Source organism: Helicoverpa zea, chromosome 14 (genome assembly GCF_022581195.2).
Source record: "Helicoverpa zea isolate HzStark_Cry1AcR chromosome 14, ilHelZeax1.1, whole genome shotgun sequence".
Classification (NCBI taxonomy): domain Eukaryota; kingdom Metazoa; phylum Arthropoda; class Insecta; order Lepidoptera; family Noctuidae; genus Helicoverpa; species Helicoverpa zea.
In genome coordinates, this window is record NC_061465.1 from 11,194,413 (window position 1) to 11,213,886 (window position 19,474).

At 34.8% G+C, this 19,474-nt stretch overlaps 1 protein-coding gene and 1 long non-coding RNA gene across 2 annotated transcripts in view; one reads left to right on the top strand and one right to left on the bottom strand.

The window, feature by feature from the left end:
* Positions 1–19,474, bottom strand: part of LOC124636233 (breast cancer metastasis-suppressor 1-like protein) — a 101,244-nt gene that overhangs the window by 40,124 nt on the left and 41,646 nt on the right. The window lies entirely within an intron of this gene.
* On the top strand, positions 10,383–19,466 carry LOC124636235. The gene is made up of 2 exons (XR_006985111.1): positions 10,383–10,548; positions 19,397–19,466. It is a non-coding gene; the product is annotated as an uncharacterized LOC124636235 (long non-coding RNA).

Below are 19,474 nucleotides of genomic sequence, written 5' to 3' on the forward strand. Positions count from 1 at the left end.
CACGTTACTTTGTCACAGATTTGTTACACAAAAATATTTTGATACTACCTATAAGTATTTAGTTGATTTTATATTGTGACGAAAACCTCAAATTATTGCCGGTTCCTACAAAAATTAAACTATTCGTTTTTCGTCAAATCAGTTCGGTGTTTCATCAGCAGCATTTTTATCGTCCTACTGCTGGGCTCAGGCCTCCTCTCACACTGAGAACAATTGAACGTTATTCACCACGTTTGCTTAATGCGGGTCATCACCAATGTTAGGCAATATAGGCCAGGTTTCCTCAAGATGTCCTTCACAATTAATCAGTCTTTGGCGTAAAAGGAATACTCAGAAAGTACATACAAACTTAGAAAAGTTGCATTGGTACCTGTTTGACCTGGAATCGAACCCACAGTCATCCTTGAGAGGTTGGTTCTTTACACACTAGGCGACGACTTTAACAGTTACGAAGTGAATCTTCGATAGTTAGCTTAGTAATTAGGGTAAAAACAAGCAAAAAAGCTATTTATAATATTATTATAAAAGACTAAATCATATATAAGTTTACATAATTTATTCTTCTCCATGTTACAGACATTCCTTTCAGAGAGCATTCAGCAGCTACGACTGTGTACAGCTACGATGCGTGTGCTACATACAACTGAAAGCCACGCGTGATGACGTCATTGCACCGACCAAGTGTGCGTAGCGAGTGCGTATTGATATTGTTGCGCTTCATTTCAGCATATGATGATGGTTTTTTTTGGAGACCTGTTCTCATATAGGTAAAGTAACGTAATTTCTTCACATTTCTTTATTTGTCAACATATTATATTAATTGAAGTTATTTTATTCTTAAGCTTTTGATCAAGCGAAAAATAATATTTGTAAATCTTAGTTATGTTGTAATCCTTTCGTTTTTGTATGCATAATTGCATACATAAATGCATATTTTTACAAAATAAATTATCTTATGTTAAAAGAACTCTAGAAGAAAGCGCTCTTTAGCAGAGTTTCAGCATTATTTCTCTATAAAATTCTTTTAATGTAAATAGACGCAGAGCATTCTTTCGTAGTTAAATCTATTGCATCTCTACATTATTCGATAGGTAGTAAAAAGCACCCTTCCAAAATGTAAAATAAGGTTTTGTTGAGCCATCTTTCGTATATTTCTTTAGTCCCCAGTATACATTGGCCTGTGTTGGGCCAAGCTTTGTAATGCACTGATGTAGGCCACGATCAAATGGTGTTTACACATTGGCGCATGGCTCATTGCTGCCTGGCAAACCACTTGCGATGGGCGTCGAAGTAATTAAGGCTGCGGCCATTTATTTTTACACTAATATATTATATATTTATATTATACTACACTACTAGGTATATGTATTTATATTATACTACACTACTATATTTACTACTATATTTATTTTTACACGCAACACAAAAGTATACTATCCTCAGCGGCCGGTGACGAACTAAACATTGGCCGAATGTGTAAACACCACACGCCACGCTGGGCCACGATTCCTTTGATGTGTGCCCAAAAAACCGACAACTCGCCGAATGCGCGCCTACCTTGACAAATGTCCGCCAACATGCACCAATACCCCGTGTACACATTGGTGATGGCGTGTATTGGCCACGCTTGGGCCAATGTGTACTGGGGGCTTTAATTTTAATAGAATACTCTTAACAACTGAAATTAGAAATATATTCTTTAAGTTGCATACTTTACCCAACTTATACTCCAACCAAACTATCCCAACGAAAAATCAAAAGAATGCAACCGTCTTTTATCAGTATGACCTTGACCTGTGCCCACCCCGGTGCATCGTCAATACATTAACGAGTCTACGTTGAGAACAAAGAGCCAGTTGTGATGCCGACGACGGCTGCAGATAGTGACAAGGACTTTGGAACTAGACGATTGTAAATAAAGTCACTTGGTTGAAAGTTCCTATAAATTATTTATTATTGTTGAGATTCATCAAAATAGAAAATATAAATATTAGTATAGAAAATACATAGATGTAAGGAAAACTATAAATTAATTTCCTTTACTTTTATTTTCAGGTTAACAAAATAAAGTTTTATTCGGAATCATTCGGAATCATTGTTCGCGTTTCTATAAAGACCAATATTTTATTTAAGAAAGTGCTTCTTTGGTGTCTATAATCTTAAACTTTAACTTAGGTGCTTTTCAGCTTTAAATTGCAAAACGCCAATTAAGCTGTTCAGATATGAGATGGACTAGATAGATAGAGCATTTATATTTATGGCTAGAAACCGGGACGGAAACTCAGTTTGGCACGACTTTGCTTTCTATTCGATTTTTCAAGCATTTTCTTTAATATAAATCTTGTACCGGTAGTTATAAGAGCATAGTGTTTTGGCCATTATCCTTTAAAATTGTTACGTCTTTCTCAACGTATCAGTATACTTATATCCCAGCAATCTCAAAGAAAGTGCTATTTCAAAGAAAACTAAGTTAGGATACTGTCTACTAGCTTATAAAAGGAAATACACCGACCCACGGAGGACGGAAAGATAGCGGAGACGCCGTAAGGCTGGTAGGTCAGTAACGTATAGTTTGTGTGATCAGTTACTAGAACTAACTAACGAGGCATTCGGGTTTCTTGTTAAATCAAAATCAATCTGTCAAGAATTGGTCTTTATTGATTGGTGATTTTATTTTGAAAATAATGGGCGTATTCAAAAGATGGCAGTGTCAGTTCTTCCCTGACAGTTATTACGCTAGTGACATTCCTGATCCCCCGCATTTTGGCGCGCTACTTTCGTGGGAGTTTTTTGCGTTATGATATCTCCGCTAGTGATTTTATTCTCCATGCACGAAGCTAAGAAGCCGGCATGGCAGTGAAGTGTCGGTGTCGATAGATTTAGTAATTTCCTGATCGTCTGTCGTCTCTGCGGCGGTAACGTGAAGCGTGGAAAATCTGCATTCAATATTGTATTTTGTAGTGTCGGTGAAGTTGTCTTGCCTTTTACTTTACGTAAGCTTGAAAGAGCTATAATTTGAGTACCTATGATAATAGTGAATTTGCTGTTTCTGGCGGTTATGTCTAGAGTTCTAAGGGATTATTTTAATCACCCGTATAATAACAGCTTGTAACTGGCTTTCTAATCATCTATTTCCACATTATTTTTTTAGCTATAAAGTAGATATAAAACATCGAAATTAAATAAGTATTCAGATAACAATTCAGTAAGCTAAATATATAGGGCCTTACTACAAAAACTTTAAACCCTGTTTTACACTTGTCTAATAAAATTTTGGCTGCAAAATGAACCATATGTCAACGTCATAATTTGACATTTTTTTAGACAAGGCATAAACTGACGTTTAAAAGTTTTTGTGGTAAGACGGATATTTTTTAACAACTGCTGAAACAACTAGATTTGGATCTATTTTGGCGGTGGCTTATACATATATCAGAATAACGTACCTACTTAGGCCTCTATGTGCGGACAGTAGTTTAACCGAAACACGTGTAAAACCGCGGGTGGAACTCAAAAGTTTTCTTTTAATATTATACACATGGTGTTGAATACTTATAAGTAATCCTATTCAATAAAGCACTGACTTAACAAAATCATACACAACTTTCCAAAGCTCAATCCTACTTATATTACAAATGTGAAAGTTTGTGAGAATGTATGGATGTATGTTTGTTATTCAATCACGCACAAACGGCTGGACCGATTTGATTGAAATTTGGTATGTAGATAGGTGATACCCTGGATTAACACATAGGCTACTTTTTATCAACACACCATGCGGGCGAAGCCGCTGGCGGAAGCTAGTATTACATAAGCAGTACAATCGAGTTAGTACCAAGTCTAAGATGAGGTAACATCTGATTAGCATTAGTTTATAACTCGGAGTAACAGCAAGCGCCGACTAGCGACTGTTCGCTTTTGGGACTACGGGCTATGTTAATATCGTATTTACATGAATGAATGGATATTGCTATTTGTGATCAATGTTTATTTAATTGATTGTTTATAGATAAATTGGCTTTAAGAATCTATCTATTGTGAAAGAAATATAATGAGTTCCGCTAATAGCTCAAACAACATAGTTTTAGGTGCAAACAAGACCACTACATTCAGAAATTGCGACTTTCCTTCGCTAAATTTTAGCCTAGCCTTTTCAAAAATATGTTGGGGTCGGCAGCCAGTCTAAACCTTATGCATCTGAGTACCTTTGTTTTACATGGAGCGACTACTTATCTGACCTCTTCAACCCTACCTGAGCAACCCGATAACCCTTTGTAAGACTGATGTCAGAATTCCTGACATTTGACTAAATCTAAGAACCTATCCATTACTATTTTATTAAGATAAAGTAGCTGATTAACTATTCGGTTAACATTTGCGAAGTAACTATTAGGGTTAAAAAATTATTGCAACTTATCTATCCATTTAATTATTTACGAGTACCTACAACTTATAAAACAATATCCTCTATAATACATATTTTATAGTAAAATTGGCCATGTTATCGTGTACACAGGGGATGTAAAATGATGTTTCCGTGTCAATCCTATTTAGCTCACGCTAACAGGATTGTTAGCGCGTCGACGGAGGCAAATATTATAAACACCATGAGACCTCGTCAAAATGCTTTACTGGAAAACTGGCTTTTTCATAATTTTATACAGAATTAAATCAAATTAATTTTTACCATTGAACACTTACTATACAGGTAATTATGTCAAAAAGTTGACAAAAATTGGTGTAGCCATAAAGTAACGTATTTTTAATTCGTAAAATGATATTCAAAATAGCTTCAGAAGATTTAGAGATAACCAAAATGTAAGGCGCTCATGAAGACACAAACCAAACCAAAGTTACATTAATTAATTTACCATTTTCTCGCTTTTTATGAGCTAGAATAGCTTTTGAACAAGCTTTTTTCATTGTTACACCGGTATAAAAAGTGGCGGAAAGACGAAGTCGGATTATCATTTAATTACATGGTGCAACTCACTCTTAAATTGAACAAACAATGGTGACAGCGAGCCTTTCACGACACTTGTAAGAATAAAATAAAATAAAAAAAATAAAAATGTTTATTTCATCAACTTATACCTACATATTACACTATACGACACTTGGAAACACCTTTTAAGCAAATTTATGCTTGTATTAGGTTGATTCGCTCTTCCAGTTTACGGTAGCTAAGTACATAAAGATGTGAAATAAGATACGACTAAAATTAAAAGATAAGACAATGGGGATATAAACAAAATAAAACAGGAGGGAGTGCACACAAGTTATATGAGTGTATGTGTGTAAGTGTGCGTGTGTGTGTGCGTGTGTGTGTGTGTGTGCGTGTGTGTGTGTGTGTGTGTGTGTGTGTGTGTGTGTGTGTGTGTGTGTGTGTGCGTGTTTGTGTGCGTGTGTGTGTGTGGCTAGGAGTGAGAGTGATGTGGTTCCTACGAGTTATCCTTTTAAACATTTTAATGATCAGCGTGTTTACAATTAATGGTTTATTAAAAAAGCTTAAATCTTAATAATAAAGGACAACAAGTTTGACATTTGAATTTTCCTCCGCCCGCCTGCACGGTTTTGTGGGCGGATATTTTAGATTCATTTTTGTTTTAGTATTATACTACAGATTTTCCTCGTAATTAAATTTGAAGTTCACCAAAATAAATATTTTAATCAAACTGTATTTTTTTTGATAGCCTAACTAATAATTATTTTGTGTTATTATTTTGGCCGGCATCATAACAGATTTTTTTGAAGATTCGAGTTATTTTACTAAGGTTCCTTTATTTTATGCAACTTAATTGTGATTTTATGAAAAAATACTGAGGTTTTAGGTTACATATCTGAGAGCAAATATTTCAGTAATACGTAGTATAATATTTAAAAGTCATCAACCAAAAGCTTATGTACAAAAATTTTAATGTAATTCATCTAAACCCAAACATTTACCCGTACATTACAAACCTTTACATCCTCAAAACGTGTGTTTCTAAGAAATAACATGAACCCAGTATTGCGCCACTAGCTTACAATAACTGGAGCATTTCCTGATCAATTGATAGTATAAACGTCGCTCTATATTATGAGCCGACATTCACGATACCCTCGTATTTCAACAAGGAAATAAGGAAGGCTTTTATTTCATGAGAAGTGGAGTTTAACTTCGCAGATAGGATTGGAATTCTATACTTATATTACAAAGTTGAAGGGTCCATTTTACTGGTCTTACTTGAAACCATATTGTATTGTCATAGAAATTCTTCACTAAGGAAGGACTTTAGTAACCATTAAATGTCTCTGAGTTCGGGGGACACACCATTTGTACAGGAATATTCATCTATTGCTTGTGCGAGAGTTGTGTTCATGGACAAATCCACAGAAAACAGCTCTTGATGATACATAAGATAAAATCTGTTAGGTGAAGAGTTTTAATGACATAAGATCCATATTTTGTAGTAAAAGGTTGTCACTTTATTAGAATTATTGGATTTGGTGTATGATTAAGCGTGCTTTGAATGTACTGGTATTCGATTGCTAAGTTAGGAGTACATAATTGCGAGAAGGTAATATGTCAAAAGCTAGTTTGTAGTACTGTTAGTTAGCCTACTCTGGGAAATACCTATCTATGAGTAAAACATTACTTGAACTAACAGCATCTTACTAAAGTACCACAACAAATGTATATTTTATTTAACTTTACCGCACTTTAATATATTGCAATTGCAAGCAAAAGGTCAATGCTTTATATAGTAATATTACAGTTCATTACGCTCAGAAAGGATTGAATATTAATAATATAAAATACTATTATTACAAGAGCCTGAAAAGCTATCTTACAATAATTTCGTAAAGATGTAATTTCACGCTGATTCTACTTCAATTTTATGAGATCACGACGAACATTTTGATCCTTCTTATTACATACTTGACTTAGTTATTAAGGTTTAATATAATACTAGATGTTTTCCCGCGGTTTCGCTCGCATCCTGTGGGCGCGACGGCACGTAACGGGATAAAATATAGCCTATATACAGCTAGCGAAGCTTTCCAACAGTGAAAGAATTTTGAAATCGGTTCAGTAGTTTCGAGTCTTTAGAGTACCTACAAACCAACAAACGAAAAATGTATCTCTTTATTACATAGTTTTCTTGTTATTTATTTATCTTATAACATATGATTTATATTTTTAAATATTCGATTATAAAAATAAAAAATATTATTAGTTTAAATTACACTTACTAATTAAGGTTTTATATAAGATACCTAGAATAAAATTACTAACTTTGCAGTTTTTGCCGTCTTCGAAGAATTTCTCCATTTAGGGATATGAGCTGGGCTCGATTGCAATCGCTCGACTTAAATGATTTTAAGTTAATTAAATCTTGGAGCGCTCAAGCGATCTTTCATAAGGACGTTTTTATCGAACGTCGTGGAATAGATATTGAAGATTGCTTTACAGATTGGTTGTTTGTAAGGGTCTTTTTATTTTTGCAATTTAAGCTAATAAAGCTTAGTTCATATCATAAAAGTTTTCAACAGGGTGGGCCGCACCATTTAACTATAACGATAGCCAAACCATAACCAGCCGTATGGTAATGTTTAAAATTGTTTTATAAAATAATACCACCCATCATAGTTCTTTGATGATATTTAAAGGTAAGATTTCTGTAAGAGATCGCTTTTAGCTATAAGACCGCCCATTGTGTCACTGACTTCAACATTTTTGTTTGTTCCTGTTGATTTTTAATTGGTGTGCATAATAAAGAATAATATCTCTATCTATAAATATTCTAATAATTAAAGGTATTTCACCGTGGCCAAATGAATTGATATTATCAAAACATGTCACATAAGATGACGTCATTATTTTCCTGATACACGATAATACAGTCTTCCCTCCAATTAATAAATTAAACAGAAGCAATAAAGAGATACGTACAAAACAATTGACAAATGAATCGTCTTACATTATGAATCACGGCGATTGTACCGCGTCATATGTAGCCAGACACACTTTCATTTGGGACTGGGAGAGTCCTGATTCGTCAGATCGATGCGTCATGTTTTCGCAATAGATACAATCATTATAATAAATCAGTGTTATTGTTAATTACATTTTAAACGTTAGAGATAATTTAGTAATTTAAAGTTCATTGAAAACGACAATAACACTGCTTTCGTATATTTGGACTATGAATTTGTCATTTTTATTACATCGTATAGCCTTGTACCTAATGCAAGAATGGCTTATTCCGACAGGTAAATATATACCTGATAACATTAACATCTCCATCCATAAGGTCATTTTCTGAAAGCGTACCTAACACATTTACATTGTAGTTAGGTTTTTTACACTAGAATTTGATAAAGCTACAAATTCCAATTACGTTACAAAACAATATCAAAATGAATCCTGCAATATGTCGCAATTGCGCAATAGAATTCACGAGAAATGCGAATTGTGTAACGTAACGATATGACAATACAAACGCTGGTCGATACATTATTTACAGGTTACGACATGATTTTAGGTTTTCTAAGAAACACGATAAGTATGCTTGTATCTTTTCCGGGTTGGATATCGTGATTTTTCGTTACTTAACTTATCTTTTCATCACATCATTTGTTCTTCATTAATCGTTTCAAAATTATTAAGTCTTGCATCTATTAATGTTTTAAATTCGACAATTATTTTATTCCGCTTCATCACACAATTGTTTTACTTTGCTGAAAATTTTCGAAAACAATAAAGGAAATCTGGGGTTACACTTTAACTTATAGCCCTTAAAACATCCCGCTGTCCTACAGGGATGTTCAATCTTAATAGAGGACCCCTGTAGAGCTCCCTACGGATACTAAACTAACGCTTTGTAAGCTTAGCTATACTTTATTGTATTTTGGTCAATATTGCTTCAGCGATATTGTATAAATAAAAATTAAGGAGACTTAAAAATTTGTATTATAGTAAACAACTAAATTGCAAATGGTTATAGAGCTTTTACGTGCGGATAAGCTTTCTTTCAGAGGGGTAGAAAACTAGTTGGTGTGAAATCAATCCCTAATACCTAAAAACATTTACTTACAGGAGATAATATCATAGTTAAAAACACACAAAATCTTATGAAATTGTTTATGAATTCTCAGAATTTCATGACACGAGATACCCTTGGAGATAAACAATAAACAATTCGTGAAACTGCGTATATCAGGAAAAATAATTATTATCTTAACAATACGAATTAGTAGGTGCTACTAATTTTTTTAGATATGTCATGTATCAAAGAATGCTTCAAACATTGGTATTGATAATGAAATAACTAAGGGTGCGTCCACATCTGGCGAATGCGCCGCGAATGCGCAGCACGCGAGCCGATCGCGAGCTGTTCGCGAGCTGCGCGCGTGCATTTTTGTTCGTGCGCCGCTTCTGCGCCGCCCGCGCGCAGCTCGCGCGCGACCTAAGCGCCGCACGCGAGCGGCGCGCAGGCGGCGCGCGACGTCTGCCATCTTCGATAGTACTGAGCCAATATACGGAACTGTAAGGGCGAGAACTGATTGCGCGCAGATCGCGCGCCGCTCGCGCGCCGCTCGCGCGCTCTATACGAGCCTTGCGTGAGTTGCGCTAAAGAGGCGCACCGAACTATTGCAGTGACTGCACGCGCGCAGCTCGCGGACAGCTCGCGATCGGCTCGCGTGCTGCGCATTCGCCAGATGTGGACGCACCCTAAGAGAAAACACTCGCTGTAAAAGGGATCGCATAGAAAAACTTACGGTAACTTACCTATATACTTACCTCGTAATCGAAAACGTACCCGCATGCAACAGTTGCTTTTGCTTACCTGAAAATAAAATAAAAATATTACTATTACACATTTAAGTAAGCTAAATAAGGCAATATGAAATAGTAAATAACAGTCAGTTATCATTTAGGAATGGCACTATAAGTGTCGATTCATATTGTATTGATTCGTAAGTATGGAAATAATAGAGATACATTGTTATTGATTTTTAGCTTTTCTTGGTTTATAATATAATCATTTATGTATGATGGTAGGTTCTAAGACAGTAAGCAATCAATTGAAGACGATTATTTGGAGTTTTAAGTAATTTTTATAATAATTTCATAAGAATATAGTTATTTTTTCTAGCTATTATTATTCCGCCTTTTGAATGAGTTTTACTTAAAATCTGTGACATTTAAGCTTTAGACGTAATTTAATATAAGTAATATATTGAATTGAAACTTAAAAATAAATGTTGCGTTTAATTATGTAAGTCATTAATTAAAATGAGTCATAAACATTAGTGGAGACTATAAAGTCAGCCGCATTTATCGATAGCTAACAAATTACTCAAGATGATGCAATCAGCCCCAAGACTTAGTTTCAATGTACTCATAATGCATCAAATTGTTAAAAATACGTCTGAATTAGTTTGCCCTAGCATTTGCAAAATTACTTAAAAATGGTGATTTTCGTAATTTGGTGAAAAATTATAGTCCCGTAGCTATGATGTTTTTCTATAGTCGCAAATAGTAGAACAACATCTAAAAAGGTATGGAAATTATATTTCAAATCGATGCATGCTGTTGTCATTTCACAACTTTATTTTTGCTTTTTAAACTTTCTCTAGCTTTTACGATTGTAGACATACATTTCAGCAAAAGGTGCAGGAATCATTAAGATTAACCAATAACTACTTTCAGATGTTACTAATACTTTCCATAAGCGGTTATACTCGTGTCTCGTAGAAACTACTAAAGAGAAGCCTTTTAGAGTTTTTAGACTCCAATAATTCCTAAAGTTAGTGCGTTTAAGTTTCAAACCAACTCTTCAGCTTTATAATATAAGTATTTAGAAATATTATATACATAATATGTACGTGGAGGCTCTAAACAACATCTAAAATACTTGGTTAAGCTTGGCACAGATGTCTCAAGCCTCAAACGGTACTGTGTTCATTCACCCCACGACGCAGCGTGACAATACACGCGTGTGGCCTACACTTTACTTTAATTACAATGTTTTACTTTATACTGCAGCTTTTTCATTAGTCCGTCGAGCTTAGCAGTGGTCAATAACCGAGGTTTTAAGCTTTTATTAGCTTAGATATTACAGTTGGTCTCAATTGACTTTGCATTTCACTCGTTGTGTATTGCAAGCTGATCAAGTCAAAAACTTAAAGTTGTGCAATGCTGTCATTTCATCGATCTAAATAGCAGTAATAGGGAGCGGAAAACGGAAATTGTTCTAAAGGGTTATCGCCGCCATTGTATACAAAGGGCTTCAGAAGGAACAGAGATGACCTTTAGCCAGAAAAAGTTTGATACTCCCTTAGATGTGGTGTGGGTTATATGTTGATTTCCTACCTCAAAAAAAGGTTATAGGAAGCGAGCTAGCCAATTATCATTAGTTATAGTTAAATCAGGACTTTTATAGAGAATTTCCAAAACGACTTCAATTGCCTTTCCACTTTACTAAATTCACAGCGGTCGTCCTTATGTACAACAATAATGAGGCATTTGCTAATCATGGTGTCATAAGTTGAATCCTAACGAGTGGGTAGCTCTGTTGTTTGAAGACATGTTACGCTTACTTACACGGGTAAATCACTGAAACCTGAAGGACCAACTGCTCTTTTTCCCGGTGTATATAATACTTCTTTTTAATGGGACTGAAATGATAGGCGTAAATTAATTGAATGTTGCATTATATTCGTGGGTATACAATAAAAGGAATTCTGTTTTCTTTCTGATAAGTATGATGTTTACGTGCAGGACTATATTTAACAGATTGTATTTTTAAATAATGAAATAAATTTTATTTATTTCCAATCTCACTAAAGTACCTAAGTTCTTTCTAACTTTATCGTGGAAACTTATGACCAGCAGTAAAAGCAAACATCGCAAGAAAACCGAGAACAATGAATAGTAGTAGGAAGTAGTAGTATGTCTTATACAATCGTTCTAACATTCTGTATTAGAAGCCTTTGTCTTCCAAAGGGACCATGTAACACAAAGGATAAAATATGCAATCCCAATAGTCAAATAAAGGTGAAACTCAATATAACCCTGAAACAACCAATTCACATAAATCATTAATCCATAGTGTCTATGATCTCATAACAAAATTTTCACAGCTGCCCCACCCTCCTACGTGTCAAATGACAAATGATCGCGCTATATCGCCAACACGCTTTGTGCTGCCATCTGTCGTGTCTGCGCGCGCGCACGTTAGAGGACCATTTATGTAATTGTCATGGCATTTACATAGTTTACTTTGAGGATATCAGATTACATGTTTTTGTTGGAATATGATGACTGTTGCGTAAGTTTTTGAGCTTAGTTTTGATGATACGAGTTAGCACGTGATTTTTTTTTTTATTTACATCAAAATAAAATGTGAAAATAATATATAATAAAATATATTTTGTAGTAAATATATGATGTGTGTATTAATAAGCATCAAACTATATATTCCAAAAAGAAATACAAACATAGGCAACAAACACAAAAACTTGAACATAAGTTAGCTATATAAAGCTAGTTTACATAGCTACCAGTTATAAATCTCGTTTATTTACGTGAATGTTTAATTTACGTTTACGTTACGTGAATAAGGATAATTTCGTATATAAATAATTTATTTAACATTGACGTAAGCGAGGCTAACTTACATCACGTAGATAGCGGTACCAAGGATATAGGTACCTAATTCATACTTCAATGTAAAAAAAGGCAAGCCTTAAAAGGCGAACACTGAAAAACAAAAACTGTTTAAAAGAGTAAGGATAAAGACGCAAAAACAGTTTTTCCTTCTAAACAACACCAATTTCCTCCTAAAACTAATATAAAGTTGAAAACACAAAGCTGTGTTTCGTAGAATTTGCACGCGCCGATGCAAAACATGAGTCAGACATCCAAACTGTTCATGCTGCCTTAATACCTGTCTATAAATAGAACTTACATCTATGGCACATAACAAAAACTCTATAACGGCCATTTAATGCAGAACAATTCGACCGGTGCATCCTAAAACGTTCCAGAACATTCCAATTTTCAAACATTCAAAATGTGAATTCTATGTAAGCGTTGTACATAAAACAAAATGGTGGTTCTGTTGTCCGCGCCGCCCAATGCACTCGCGTTTATCGCCCGACATATCGAGTGGCGACTTGGCAACGCTGCGGCCGCATTCCTGCAGCCGCACGGCAACGTCGCAATCGCAGCCGCGATCACTACCCGTGCCTTTGTTGATTGCTGACGTCGCCAAATGATAAAACGTTAAATGTTCGCAATGTGAAAACCGATCAAAAATCGTTTTGGACGACACGAAAATCGATACCATTGATTTTGGCGAGTAAAATCGGTTCGATGCGTGTGCGCATGTTTAGTTATTTCCAATCGGGGGTGGAAAGTACGCTTTCTCTCGGAGCACGCTTAGAAATCGATGTGCATTGTTGCTTCTAGACACGTCTTAGCCGTGTTATTAGTAAATGTTCTATGTATAATGAATTCTACGCTCTATTAGATCTACTTCTCGTATCCTTAGCGAGTGTTTGAGCTATAGGTTGTTGTTTGCAATGATAAATACGGCCGGGCGTGGTCGTTACTCTAAATACTTCCTAATTGTACTGATAACTTCGGTTCGAGAGGCCACTATTTGGTTACAAATGTGCCAACGACCTATTTAGGACTGTGTACATACGTATAGACTGTCAATATGTTCACTGATTTTAGATATATGACATTTACCGTGGGTGATGACGACATCTGAAAAGAATTTTAGTCAAAAGGTTCCATCTTTATTTTAAATACTGGCTATAATAAAATAGTCTATAAATAAAGTCCACGTCAAACCCTTTAAATGTTCGCGAGTATTTTACGAGCGTTATAAAATATATCAATTTACGGTGCAAAGAGTCGATTATGATAAAATATAGGACCAAAGACATTACTACTGCAGTACGTTGGGTACTGTAGAGATAGGCATTGATAGTTAAATATATATAGTGCATAAACATGTATAATGATTTACTATTTAATAGCGAGGGATCTAAACATTAAAATATCAACTCGTGTTCATTGTATCAATCTTCACCAGTTCTTAACGTTGGTTTTGGTAAAAAATAAATATACGTTTGAACCTTTTAGGAAAATACGTAAGAAATCTGGGCATATCACATGCCATTGTTGTAACAGCCGGAGGTTTGGTAGCGTATGTTAAAGTAATCGTATTCGTAAACCCGAGAATGCAGTGATTTGAAACTGTTGTCTATGACCCATTGTTACTAGAAATGGCCCTTTCAACAATAACGTAAATAGAAGAGTAATGTAACTGTAGGTCCCAGGAAGGTTCGGTATTGTTTATTATTCCAATATCTGGGCCTACATCGCCAAAAAGGGCCTTATTTACTGAGAATCATTGGCAGTCACAATACCAAGATAGCTTAAATTTTCCACATAGACGAACTAGGTTGAAGTCCCATAAGGGCTAGTGAAAGCCTTTTTCACTTTGAATGTATTTGAGATGAGATTCCATTCGGATGAATTGTTTAGATGATCAGTCTAACTGTATTTTAACGTCATTATAATGCTTAACTCGAGTATTGGGCCACATCCAAACCATAAGGACGATGAACGTTATGGCTTTAAGCAAGAAATTTTGCATTGTAGAAAATGGACCCTCGTTTTACAAATTCAGTGAATGATGCCAAAATGCACCAAAACTGAATTTTAAGCAAAAACGGTACAAAAGATTCATAAACAAGATTAGTGAAATCACGAGAATTTCAACTTTATTATTTGTTATTTTTAATAATATATTTATTTTTACAGATTTATATTGAACAACCAAATAATGATCACCCCATTCATCATCTGCCTAGCCTTTTTCCCAACAATGTTGGGGTCGGCTTCCTGTCTAACCGGATGCAGGTGAGAGTATCCACAATTTGTTAGTAATTGTTGGTAAACATACTATTGTTTTACCTACATAAGGCGACTGCCTATCTGACGTCTCCAACCCAGGTTACCCAGGCAACTCGATACTCCTTGGTAAGATTGTTTTTCAGACTTTCTGGTTTCTGAATATCAACCCATAACGACTGCCAGAGACACACTAATTTATCGTGACTTCCGAAACACAGAAGAACTCGTCATGACACGATGGTCACCCATCTACATGCCGACCGCGTCAATCTTTGCTAACCCTACGAAACAAAACGAAAACGAACATCTCATTCGAACCTAATAATTACCAGGTAAAATTAAAACTCTACACATAAAAAGAAACCTTAACTTCTGAAAAATAAAGATTTATTTTCAGTACCCGCGTAAACCTGCCACTAATTAGGGAATGAAAGTTAGCACTTTTGTCTGTTTAAGAACTGACCTTACTCGGACTAATTACGGAGATTTGAATGAGCTAGTCAGCTTCATACCGTTTATTTAAAAAAGTTGGAGGTGACAGATTTTGAAAACAATATTTAATTCCTTTGAAAGTTGGACGTAAAACCCTCATTTAAATAATTGTGTGGACGATTAGTAACATGTCAAAATCTGTGTGATGTGAGGGCCGTGTCTGTCTCTAAATCTGTGTGGTAGGTGATTAAACCTGCAGCTCACTCAATAAGAAGATAATCTTTAACATACCTTTATTCGTTTACAATAGATGTCGTAAAATCATTATGTTTTGTGTCACCATTTTATTAAAGTTGTCTCAAAAGGGCTTCTGCTGGGTTCGGCTCCATGTTTGCCTTCCAAATATTCGGGACTTTGTAGTGCCCTGGTCTGGTAGAAATGTATGTTTCTTTAGCCAATCATTTCATAATATAAATCTTTTTTTCTTAATAAAAATAAATTGCATCTAAAAACACACAGTTGAAGTTAGAAAACATGTATGGAATATTATGACGCGTCAAATGACGAGATATCAAAGGCGTGATGTGTCCTCAAATCGTGATAGATGATTTCACGATTGTAAACAAAATTACTTTCTCTTCATGCATGCTAAAGTCGCACAAAGAATAGTTATAATAATGTCGAGAAGATGTATAGAGAGAAGTAAATAAATATTTACAATAACGATGGCTTACAAACAAATAGGTTTCGAATAACAAATCTTAAGAAATCTTTTCATAGTGGTTAAAGCACCTAGATCTCTATGAATGTATGAATTTGCGGAATCGATTTAAGGTTATTCAAGTATCAATATAATTTCTCTAAAGTGATACGTTTTTTCGAAGTGTTATACACCAATTAACAACGGTGAAGGATACCTGGACTTAAATCTTTAATAGCCAAACAGCCTTGACAGAGCGTGGTGATTAACGCTCATTTCTTCTCTATATGAGAAAAGGCTTGAGCCGTGCACATTAAAAAGGCTGAGGAAGATAAAGACAATCTTCAGTATTCTTCAGTGCCTATAAAGTATTATCTACAAAATTTCTTCTGAGGCTAAATAACTATGTTAAGTTACGTTTCAGTATTTCGAGGTAAGCAACAAAGTTATTTGACGAGAGCTGTCAACTTTAGAGGTACAATTATTATCATAGAGGACTGGTAAAACGCATTAACAACCTATCCGCTGTGACATTGTTTCAGATTAGTTCAAGTGTCATACACTCCACGTAACTGCAGTGTTGTAAATCCTTGAGCTTTTTGAGTACCACACCTAGCTTGAGTTATGGTACACGCGGCATATTTTTTGTCTTGAGTGTATGATTTCGAGGGTACTATTGCCTACTTACAAAAGCAATATACTTAGTTGGTATGGAATGGACTATGATGCAGCCATATAAAAATCTGCAAACTGCATCTATTGGCAGGTATTATAATAAACAAATCAAAGCTAGTTTCGACACCAACTACACGATTTTGGAAAATTCGTTGTGTGTTAAATAGCCCATTAATAAATAAGGCTAGCTATTTTGTCCGGGTGAGTGTTGTAGTTCCCACAGGATCCGGGTGAATCCAATCAAAACAGGAATTATTTTATACTTTTTTACTTATATACGCGTATATAGGTAAGATAGGTCTCTAACTAAATCACAATGGTGTTCGCTTAGCTGAATGAGAAAACCAGTGGGAGTACAATTTTCGCTACACCAAAGTCGACAGATATGAAAGAGGGAAAATTGCAAAAACCCACGTTCTCGATAGGAATATGAATTTCCGCCCTGAGAGAGAGCTGAAGTCTTCCCACCCGAAATATTTCTATGAATAACTTAAATAATCTTTCTTTTATGTAACCAACATTTTATATGACAGTATTATATACTTAGGAATATCAATTTTATATGCTATCTTTTTTCTGTTTTCGTTATTGTAACTAAACATAACTGGCCTTACTACAAAAACTTTAACCACTGTTTTACACTTGTCTAAAAAAAATGTGGCTCCGAAATGAACCATATGTCAACGTCATAATTTGACATTTTTTTAGACAAGTCTTAAACTGACGTTAAAAAGTTTTTGTGGTAAGACGGAACTTGTTTAATTTTATAAAAAAAAGTTACTTAAAATGCATTTGTTCCAGTTATTAGGCTTTTTTGGCCGTTTCTGTTTGTTTTTGCTATAAACTAGTTTTTAGTAACAACGATTCCTGAACGAATCTAATCGTATGAAATTACATTTCATAAGAATATTAATATAATCATAAGAATATAGTAAATTACTTACTGCAGACCTTTTTGCCGGTAGGTAATAGATAAATTATTCAGACCTATCGACTAAGATATAAAGGTTTTCAGCCTACGCTTATAACAACTAAGTATTTTACGAGTATATTCATTCATTCATATAGCAATATGTAATGTTTTTTTCATTCATAAAATAAGAGTAGTAAACTACTTATTGGAAAGGTTTCGAAACGGGAAAATAATTTAACAAATACAAATGTTATTATTAAGTTTATACCTATACTTCAGGGTTCAAATACTTATAGCTTACATACGAAAAGAAGTTTTTGAAGTTTATTTTTTCGTATGTCAAAAATCTTTCGGACCACCCCAACCACGACTTTAGTTTTGTAAATTCAGTCATTGTTAATTTATCTCATATAAAAAAACGGTTATTAAAAAGCATCAACAAGTCAACTTGCACAATCTATGCAACTACTCGCGACTCCCCCAAACATTTTCAAATGTCATTTATAGTTTACTAGCTTCCGCCAGCGGCTTCGCCCGCGTAGTATGTTCATAAAAAGTAGCCTATGTGTTAATCCAGGGTATCACCTATCTACATACCAAATTCCAATAAAATCGGTCCAGCCGTTTTTGCGTGATTGAATAACAAACATACATCCATACATTCTCACAAACTTTCACATTTATAATATAAGTAGGATTCGTCGGCAATCGAGTCAAGTGGCCAACTGACGTTATCCACTTACAAGGGATCATATGAGGGTGAGTTAATTAGACAGCACTGCATGTTTAACGAACATTTCACCCTAAGTTAATAGAACTGATGAATGTAGGCGTTTTGTTGCTATTTTTAAGTTGTGATTAAAGTTTTTTTTTTTTAAAACTCAGTTTTACCGTACGGACATGTTTACCACCAATGAAGGTTGAACATCTGAATGACCGTCAAATCAGACCAGGTTGACGAATCCTGGCTTACCTCGAGGCGACTGACCCCCAAGTAAATAAGCGAGTGGTTTTTCTCTCTTCAGTAATTAAATTATTTCAGCAATAATAATAAAAAAGCTTTACCTGTTTATATATTAAAAGATTTGAAATGTTAAAAGTTCGCGATCTTTTCGAATCAGAATTTTAGCTCACGTTTTGTTATTGCTGGGGCAATGTAAGTTCCATTGTCCTGTAAAATTATGAAATGATGGCAACAATAAAATTTCTTAAATTAGTACGAAAATAATTTTACGAATTCAACGAAAAAAGAAGTTTCGATTAGCAACATACATTTCATCAATCACGTAAAATAAATAGAAATATAAGCGGTGGCTTTGCTTAACTACTTACTTATTTAAGCCCTCTAAAGCCAACAAGCCCGCATTCACCAGAAACTAAAGTATACACATCCGTATTTAGCTACTTACTAAAATAAAAAGTCCCACGTTTGCAACCAACGGTAACATCGATTCGTTGATGTTTCATTGCAAGTAAAGAGAATGCACTGTGATGGAGTATTATGACTGAAAAGAAAACCTTAGAAACCACGTTTTTTCATACTTAGGTACCTATATTGTAAAGCTGAAAACTGAAGATGTTTCAAAATACATAATTCTCAGGAGATGCGGGTTGACTGGTAGAAAGAAAGCAATGCTTTTTTTGAACACGAAAATATTTAGGGGCCGATTTCAGTGAAATCCAACTCAGTACTTTAGTTTTAGGAACTTTTTAAAGAAGACCAATTCTGTAATATATTCATTTTTTGTTTCAGATGCATTGAGGGCTGCGAAGAAGAATTGAATTTGAACGCTCACATTTTAAATAAAATAATTAATCATGGACTTACGAT